The 9,729-nt window shown below is 42.1% G+C and overlaps 1 protein-coding gene across 1 annotated transcript in view; it reads left to right on the forward strand.

Annotated features, from left to right (window-relative positions):
• ITGB1 (integrin subunit beta 1) overlaps positions 1 to 9,729 on the forward strand; it is a 45,480-nt gene that overhangs the window by 7,939 nt on the left and 27,812 nt on the right. The gene's annotated exons all lie outside the window — the stretch shown is intronic.

Here is a 9,729-nt window from a genome sequence, read left to right on the forward strand (position 1 = left end):
TGTTAATCATTAATTCTGCCTTCTTATTTGGGTCATAAACACCTTCATGGTCACCAGCACATACCTCTTCCTGCCAGAGAGAGGGAAATAAAATGTTGAGCTTTACTTGTTCTTCTTGAAGGGGAAAGATGCTCCTGCCCCAGAGGAATGCATCTCCCCACTCTCACCCTCAAATTTGATGGAATAGAGATCAGTGGGATTTCTGAGCACCTTCCATTTGGGCTCCCCCATCTGATTGCCCTCTGTATGGGGAGAAGTGGGAAGAGCTGCATGTAAATTCTCTGAGGCTTTCAGTTTGGCTCTCTGTTGTTTTTATACTCTATATTGATTTTTAAATATTATTCTTTTATAGGAGTATTTTTTCCCTCTTAAAGGCAGATACAGAAAATAATGTTGGTGGAACAGACTTGGAATGAATACAGCTGTATTATATTTTTAGGAGAGATTATAATATACCTCAATGTAGGTATCCTAATCTTTTCTACTATTAAGGTGAAAAGATTTTAAAATGTTATGACATAAAAAAGGAAGCAAATTCTGTTGTCTAAAAGAGAGTATTTGAAAGTTAAAAACCCTTAACCTTTCTTATTAGAAACCTGCTTCTATTGAAAGCTTGAGCTTTTGAATCAGGCCTAGGTTCCTATCCCAGCTTTGTCACTTAGTCTGGCTTTGTCTGCACAGTAGATTTGCAATCAATATTTGCTGACTTGAATTTAATTGGTTGTGTTAAATAAAAATGTACGCTTTTGCAAGGATTTGATAGGAAGAAATTTTTTGTGGATGACTTCTTTTGGTACTGGTTGACTTTTCGGTACCTTATTTTAAAATTTGAAATAAATGTAGGGCGCCTGGGTGGCTCAGTCGTTAAGCGTCTGCCTTCGGCTCGGGTCATGATCCCAGGATTCTGGGATCGAGTCCCACATCGGGCTCCCTGCTCAGCAGGAAGCCTGCTTCTCCCTCACCCACTCTCCCAGCTTGTGTTCCCTCTCTCTCTGTCTCTCTCTCTCTCTGTTGAAAAAATAAATAAAATCTTAAAAAAAAAAAAAAAAGAAAGAAATGTAACTCACCACATTTTTTTAAGTAATTTTTCTCTAAAATATAATTGTTCAATTTCTACAAATATAGTACTTAAAAAGTTTCTAAAGATTTTATCTGTAAATGTAAAAGGAAATGCCACATGAGTTACTTGTGACAATAATAAAAATATTAAATACGTGTGTATTTAGGAGTTTTGAATAGGACATAAAACTACACTTTGGTGAATAAAGGTGAGTTTGGAGTGGAGATTAAAATAATTATGTACAATTTTTGACAATGGAAACAATGCACACAATTCAGGGTGTTAACCACTAAAATGAAATTGTTTGGAGGAGGTGCTTAAGATGATTTATTGTTTAAGGAATGAATTGTGACCCCTTAGATAAACTTGAATATGGTAAGAAGTAATACTAGGGTAAAATGCCTTTGTAGAAATCGAGGCACAAAACCCGTGGGTACACTCATGAAATTTGCCAATTAAATTAACTTTTGTTGGCCTCCCCTTAGTTTGAAGGACTAAGAAATAAACTCACAGGACATTATAAATCCTTTCAACTTCTCTTCTTTGAGTCTGTTCTCACACTGGAAGGATGTTCTTTTTTTTTAATAATGACTTGAGTAGGCCTTCAAAAAATTATAGTTTAATGAAGTGCAGACCGGGTGGTGGTAGCTGGTATGTAATTCAGACAGTGTGATTTCCACTCCGTCTGTGTGACCCTGGAAAGGTTATTTTACCTCTCTGTGGTTTGCTTTCCTCATCTGTAAACCAAAGATAGTATCATTCCCAACCGCGTAGAGGTACTTGGAGGAGATAGCTGTTATTATTTTTATCATTATTGTCATTATTGCAGTCATTTGAAAGTGTTGAAATAAAAGTGCGATGACTTTTTGTTACAAATTACCCTAAATCCTCCAAACTCAGTGTGTTATTTTTGTCTGTGCCTGCTGTATGCTTAGGTGTACCAATCTTCCTCTGTGTTTGTAGTCTTCAGTGGGCAGCAGTCCATGCGGGAAATCCCACTGGTACACAGTACTGGGATTCACGTTTCTAGTAGTAAAATGTCTTTTCAGAGAAGTTGCCTTCCTTTTAGCCTCTCCTGGGTTTACTTCCTCTAGACAGAAGAAGCCTCGAGTCACTCTCCCGTATTTCTATTTCTATTAGTTATGTTATCTCCCACCCTGATCTTTTTTTAAGGTAGTCTGTGATACTCATGTTCAGAAATATCTGTATTTTGTCTAATGTAGTAATATAAAACACTGAGATTTTGCTGCTCTTATTATTTTTACATACAAATGGTTAGGAATCTAATTGTTAGAAAGCACATTAAGTAGAATAATCCTTCTTAGATGTGGAACCTAAAATATGCGTCTAGTTATATTATTAATGTAATTGGTATCTAATATGATAGCATCTGATTAAACCTCATTGTTATACAGTATAATAAGGTTGTTTTTTTTTTTTAAAGATTTTATGTATTTGACAGAGAGACACAGCAAGAGAGGGAACACAAGCAGGGGGAGTGGGAGAGGGAGAAGCAGGCTCCCCACTTAGCAGGGAGCCCAATGAGGGGCTTGGTCCCAGGACCCTGGGATCACGACCTGAGCCGAAGGAAGTCCCTTAACGACTGAGCCACCCAGGCGTCCCTATAATAAGGTTTTGATATTGTATCCAAATAAGTATCTGAATGGCTGTAACAATGAGCATTAATCTTGTTTACAGTTGTTTTATTTCTAACCCATATCCTTTCTTCTTTATCTTGTTTCTCCCCTAATGGGGATCAATCCAAAATTTTCTGGTATGATTATGATTGAAAAAAATCAAAACCTTTAAACTAAGTCACTTCAGAGATTTGCATCCAGGTATTCTGGCTCCAAGTGGGTGCCCTTAACTCTGTGCTCACATGTTATATTGTACACTGCTTGCCCTCCTTAAGCTTACTGCTTTTGTTTTTGTTGTTTCTTGGATACCTCAGAATATTTTCAGTTACCTTTATCTTTAGTTTCTTTATTAAATAGTAAGATACTATGCTCGATATAGAGAGAACACCAAGCAGTGACTTCTAGGGATGAGATGGCAGTTCCTAAGACAAGTCAGCTTCACACATCTGTAGTAGATGGGTAAGAGCTACTTGTATCTTAAATACTAAATTTTTTAAAACAAAGATTGTTTATATTTGATTATGTATCTGACTTAAGTCACCTGACTTAAATCACCTCCCCAGTTCTTGCCGTTATTGGGATCTTCAAGAGTACTGCAGGTAATACCTCTCACACTCTGGTCTGGCAGTTTTCTTGACTTTTTCAACTCCGGTGGCCTTCGCGCACTGTATGAGAGACCTCTTTTGTCCTTCTCACCTCCTCCTGGCCTCTTCTCTGATTCCAGCCACTGCTGCTGGGAACAGTGTTATGACTCACTTTTGGCTGACTGCATCTTGCCCTCAGGTTCCTCCTGGGACTTCTCTTGTGTGATTGTGGGGCGAGAAGCTGCTGCAGCCTTCTGCGCAGATGCGCCGTAGTTCTTGGAAGTGTCGGGGAAGTGAATGCTCCTTGGAGCAAACTTTTACCTATGGGGACTGGAATTAATGTACTTCTCCACATTGACCCTCCTCTGGACAGACTTTCTGTACACTTCTCAAAACTTCTCAGCCAGGTCAAGCCCCCAGGCACCCACATGGCAAAGAAGTCTCCTGAATTGGCTGTCTTGGTTCACTGTCTTCCGTATCTCTGTCTTTCCCTGGGGTCACCTTTGTATAATAATTGCCTGCAATCCTGTTTTTGTCTCAGCCTCTGCTTTTGGAAGGAACTCTGGCTCAAACAATTGCCTGTAGCTATATCCCCACTTAGAACCTTTTACCCAAGACTACCTGTCTTTGAAATGTTAAACCTGTCCTTCCTTTCTAGCTCTCTTCCCTCCCCTGTGTACAGGAGCCCCTTTCTTCTCACCTACCTCTTGTGATCTCTAGTCCTTTGACTTTGTCCTCTTCTGTGTTGTTAACTGTGAGCACGGCCAGTGCCTCCTCCCCACCCACCCGCACTTGCCCTAGAAACCAATGGATTAATTCAGTGATTTCCAGTGGGAGTCTGACGATCCATGCGAGATAGTCTCAGTGATTTGAGCTACAAGAATTGGTAAAAAATGTTGTGCTTTTGTGCTAATAATTATAGTAATAAGCAACCAACATCTGGATTATCTGGTCAACTACCTTATAGCTGAGTCATCATTATTTTGGTGCCGAGTTTTATTTGTATGTGTAAATTAATCTTGGTTCATAATGTATAAGAGCCAGGACCATGAAGCATTTTACGTCTAGCTTTAAGTTGGCTGTACATACCTAAATGAATTGAAAATTGGTATTACTAGGGTGTCTATAGTAACTGTTTTCTATTTAAAGGGAGTCTGCACATTAATTCTGACAAACTCTTCTTTCCTGGGCTTCTGAGTAATGTCAGAGAAAATGTCATAAAGTTTAATATAGTTCAGCAAAAATTTTTGAGCACTGACTTTGTGCCAAGTGGTTCTGGTGCTTGCTGTCGTTGAATAAGACGTGCCAAGGCCCTGTCTTCTTGGAGCCTGGAACCCGTCAGGAAAGATGGGTGTGAACAGGTCGTTCAGAGTGAGAGGAGTGGATGTGCCTTTTAAGTCAGGGCTCTGAGCGCTGCTGTGTAATGCCCCACCTGTTCTAGTACCCTCCCCCCTTGAGCCCCACCTCCTCCTCTCCCAGCAGTTGTCCTTGCTCTGCTTTCAGAGCAAACCTAGGCTGTCTTGCCCTGAGCTGACTGAGAAGCACCTCTCTTCAGGCTTGCACACTCCCTTGTGTGCTGGATGCTGTCCTCTCTGCTCCAAGGACGCTGGGCTCCATCAGTTATTCTCTCCTGGGTCCTCACCTCGTCAACTTGCCTCTTTTCCTGAGTATTCTTTCCTTCACAGCCTCCTATTTTCTTTTTTTTTTTTTTTTTAAAGATTTTTTACTTATTTATTTGAGAGAGAGAATGAGAGAGAGAGCACATGAGAGGGGTGAGGGTCAGAGGGAGAAGCAGACTCCCTGCCGAGCAGGGAGCCCGATGCGGGACTCGATCCAGGGACTCCAGGATCATGACCTGAGCCGAAGGCAGTCGCTTAACCAACTGAGCCACCCAGGCACCCACAGCCTCCTATTTTCATAGTTTCGGTTGCTGCCTCTGTGGCAGCCACTCTGGGGTAATCCGTCCTCTCTAACCCTGACTTATCTCCTGAGATCGAGACCTGTCTCTTGCCTTCCCCGTAGGTAGGTAGCCTCCCTAGAAGTCCCTCAGGCATCTCACCTTCCACAGTTTTAAAACAAAGGCATGGTTTGCTCCTCTGACGTCATTCTCCTTCTGCCTTCTTTGTTTGAAAGTGGTGATTCCTTTTCCAAGCAACTAGCAGATCCCCACTGTGCTACTCCTAATCCCACAGTTGTCTTCTCATCATTGCCCAGTGCTGCTCTGTGCCTTCAGATGTTTGCTGAGCCCCAGCAGTGAAAGCAGTGCTGGTTTTGTAGCTCTCACCTTGACGCTCATCCTCTGTCTCATGGATTTTTTGCCATGTATGTGTCATATGCTACCCTGCCCCCTTTTTTTTTCCAGTTTCCCTGCTATACATAGAATAGAATCTAAACCCTTTGAGCATGGATGGCCTTGAAGTCTCAGAAATGCTTAAGTATGTTAAGATTCTTTTTGGCTTTTATGATTTTAAGATTTTTTTAATTTATTTTAAGATTATAGTAACAATTTTTACTTATTGTAAAAAATTACAGGGACAAAATAATCATTCATCCCACAGACCAGATTTAACTATAAATAACATATATATATATAATTTTTTAAGATTTTATTTACTTATTTGACAGGAGAGAGTGAGAGAGCACAAACAGGGGGAGGGGCAGAGGGAGAAGCAGGCTCCCCACTGAGCAGGGAGCCCGATGGGACTCAATCCCAGGACCCTGGGATCACAACCCGAGTCGAAGGCAGACGCCTAACCGACTGAGCTACCCAGGCGCCCCTGGATATATTTTTTCTAATCTTTTTTCTGTACAGATAGAGTGAGACAGTCCCAATTGGGTGGTGAGGGGGGAGTCACCCAAACATGTATGTTTAGAAATGAGATTGGAAAGAAGTTACTGTAATTCTTCGTAGGACTCCACGGCTTTGCACGTACAAACCTCTTGCCTGGAACATTTCTCTCCCATCTGCCTGCCTGTTTTGCCAAATCCATGAAGCCGCTGAACTTGGCCAGGCAGATTTTGGTGTCCTCAGTGCACTTTGTCCTTATTTTCATTACAGAAACCATCACATCATATTGTAATCATTTGTATTTTTGTCTGAACAGAAAATTCCTTGAGACAGCGATTTTTGTGTCTCCAGATAGGGCACAAAACCTGACAAAGTTGGCTGAGGAAGAACTTCCAGAGAGGTGGGGGAGAAACCAGTAAAGCCCGAGGGAACAGAGTGGGTTAAGAAAGAATGGTGAAATGGATTAAGTGCTGCCTGTAAAATCTGTGGGTGGTAAATGGATGTATCTCCCCAAGTACCTATTGTAGGCAGTCAAGAAATTTTGAATGAATGAATGAATGAATGAATGAATGAATGAATGAATGAATGAATGCAGAGAGTAAGAGAAGGCCTGGAAGGCTCTTTTTTGCAAGAGCAGTTTCACATGCATGGTAAGAAGTGGACACCAATAACAGCCGGTTGAGGAGGGAGTAGGAGATTATAAAATGGAGAACAGTGTAGACAACTCCAACAGTGTAGACAATCTTTGAAGAGAGGATCAGGATAATGCCTGGAGGCATCTCTCCCTGCCGGCCCCTCCCCTCAGGATGAAGTGTTCTGCAAGGAATGCCCTTGGTAGGGAACTCCTTAGCTCGGGACTCACAGGCCCCGCCCAGTGAGCGTGTGGGTTTTAGGCCCAGGTGGGCATCCAGGTAAATCTGATGCAGATGTTGCCTAGACCACACTTGGAAAGAGCTGCCTTAGGAGGAAATGCTGCGGAAGCTCTTGGTGCGTCCTCCTTCCCACCCCCACATGCTGGAGGAGCATCCAGTACCTTCAAGGACTGTCCAGATTGACGGAGAGGCTGCTGGGTCTTCTGTGCCATGTCCTCTGCACTGCCTGCTCTCCTCTCCTCAGCCACTGCTAAACCAGTTTCTTCTCAGCCTATTCCTCACCGCTCTGTAGTCTTCTTTGCTGTCTTCTTCTGTCTCTGGGGGCTTCTCTGTTTCCTGAGGGAGAGCCTGGCCTTTTACATGTTCCCCAGCCAATGATGGTGCCTCTCTGTTTCTTGCCAGTGCGCTGACCAGTTACAGGAGAGTTGACAAGTATCCTTGAACTGTTCTCAGCTGCTGTCCTGTTCTCTCAGCTGCTCTTCAACACTAAAGCCTTGTTTTGCCTGCTTGTGGGTTTGGAGCTCTTCCAGAGCAAGAGAGTTTCAGAAGGCTAATCTTTGACTTGTCAGGGTTTACAGAAGGAAAAGGACAGGGCATTTAAAGTAATATTTTAAAGGTGGGTAGCCTAAGGATGTGAGGCTGCCTAAAACAGTGTTTCTGTTACCTCATAACTTTATCTTCATGGTGATTCTCTGAATTGTGTAGTATTTTAAAACGTTTTTCAAAGCAGTCTAGTGGTCCTTGAAGTAGCCTGAGGAGTATCCTGAAGAAACACGTATCAGCCCATATATGGAACAAATATTTATTCTGTTGACTTTGTGTAGAAACTGCCCAGATGGTCCATTCATCACAGTCTTAATGTTCCAGGGCCTTTTTGTCATAACTTTGGAATTGATAACATTATTTGAATTGCTTAGAATTTTAGTCTGATGGATTTATTGCACATAAACCTATTGGGGAGGCCATAGAAGGCAAACTGTAGGCATGTCCCACTTCTGTGACACTCCGCACAGTTACAGCCTTTTTTTTTTAGATTTTATTTATTTATTTGAGAGAGAGAGAGTGAGCGAGAGAGAGAGAGAGCACAGCATGGTGAGGGGCAAGAGGGAGAGGGAGAAGCAGGCTCCCCACCGATCGGGGAGCTGGACGCGGGACTCGATCCCAGGACCCTGGGACCATGATCCGAGCGGAAGGCAGCTGCTTAACCAACTGAGCCACCCAGGTGCCCCAGTTACAGTCTTTTGGATGCAGTTATAAGTGATGTGTAAGCAAAACTGTACGCTCGCCGCATAGCAGGACTTGCTTTTCTGAGCACAATGTAGAGCGTGTGGTTACGTAAGTTACTCTCACTGCTCTTCTCTGGGAAGCCAACAGAGAAAGCTTAAACAGCATTTAACAGCAGAAGAGACACAGGGATCTGGGGTGCTCTGAGCACAACTTTGAAGCACTCTTCGGGACTTGTGGGATTAGCATCTTAGAATGGAAGCTTTTGAAGCCAGGTTTTTTTTGTTTTTTTTTTTTTAAGAAATATTTTTTTCTTACTAAAGGAAATGTACCAAGAAAGAAGAAAATCCCACACAGTTACTCTGCCATCATTGTTTTTATTAAGAAAGTGAAAAGAAGAAAACACTGTGACAATTTAAAAACAAACCCATTGTCTTTTTTTAATAAAGATTTAGTGCGTGCGCGAGCAAGGGGGAGGGGCAGAGGGAGAGGGACAAGCAGACTCCCCACTGAGTGCAGAGCCCCACACAGGGCTCCATCCCAGGACCCTGAGATCATGACCTGAGCCGAAATCCAGTTAGATTCTTCACTGACTGAGCCACCCAGGCACCCCCAACATTGTCTTTATATTACGCATATGTCTCTGTCATCACTAGGTCTCCTTGGTTACTTTATACGTGCATGTACTGTCATTTTTACATACTTGTCATCTTAATATGTACTTTGCATCCAAAATTATTCTAAAAACCTTTTGTTGTTACTACATTTTATCTTTATGACTCTAATAGTCCATTTGGTTGACGCAGTTAGCTGATTCCTTGTTACTGGGTAGAGGACGTTTGTGTTTTTGCCTATTGTAAATAAACGAGTTGTGTGTGTGTATCACGTTTTATATTTTTAACTATTTCCTTAGGATGAATATCTAATAGCTAGATTGCTAAGTCAGAAGGTAGAAACATTTTTTATGGTTTTTGGTATAGGTTAAATTATTTCCCAAAAAATTATACCAGTTTATAGAGCCATCTCTGGTTTCTCTCAGCCATCTGCAATAGCTTTATTGGGTTAAAACTCCCCCCCCCCCTTTTTTTTCTTGCTGGTTTACCTAATATTGCTTTAATTCATACTTCTTTGGTAACTAGTAAAGCTAACTTTTTGGGACTTTACCGTATTTGTTTTTGTTTGTTTGTTTTTTTGTATTCTTGTGGGAAAGGCAGATATTTATACATAATTGGCTGCTAGTCCAAGGGCAGTAAATAGTTAAAGGAGAAGGTTAGTGAGCTGTGGCTGGAGCTGTCTTTGACCAACTCTGCTAAAGTATAGATCAATATTGTGAAAACTGATTCACGGAAAATTGTCCTATACCTGATGGGTGCAGGTTGGGGTAATTCTGAATAATATGCAGGAGATTACTTAATTTTTCTTTAGCGATTCTGGAAGACACTCAAACCCCTGTCAGGTCTTTTTAGGCTCCCTTCCTGCACTTTTCCTTCCTTCCTTCCTTCCTTCCTTCCTTCCTTCCTTCCTCCCTCCCTCCCTCCCTCCCTCCCTCCCTCCCTCCCTCCCT

Source organism: Phoca vitulina, unplaced genomic scaffold, assembly GCF_004348235.1.
Source record: "Phoca vitulina isolate PV1807 unplaced genomic scaffold, GSC_HSeal_1.0 scaffold86, whole genome shotgun sequence".
Lineage (NCBI taxonomy): Eukaryota > Metazoa > Chordata > Mammalia > Carnivora > Phocidae > Phoca > Phoca vitulina.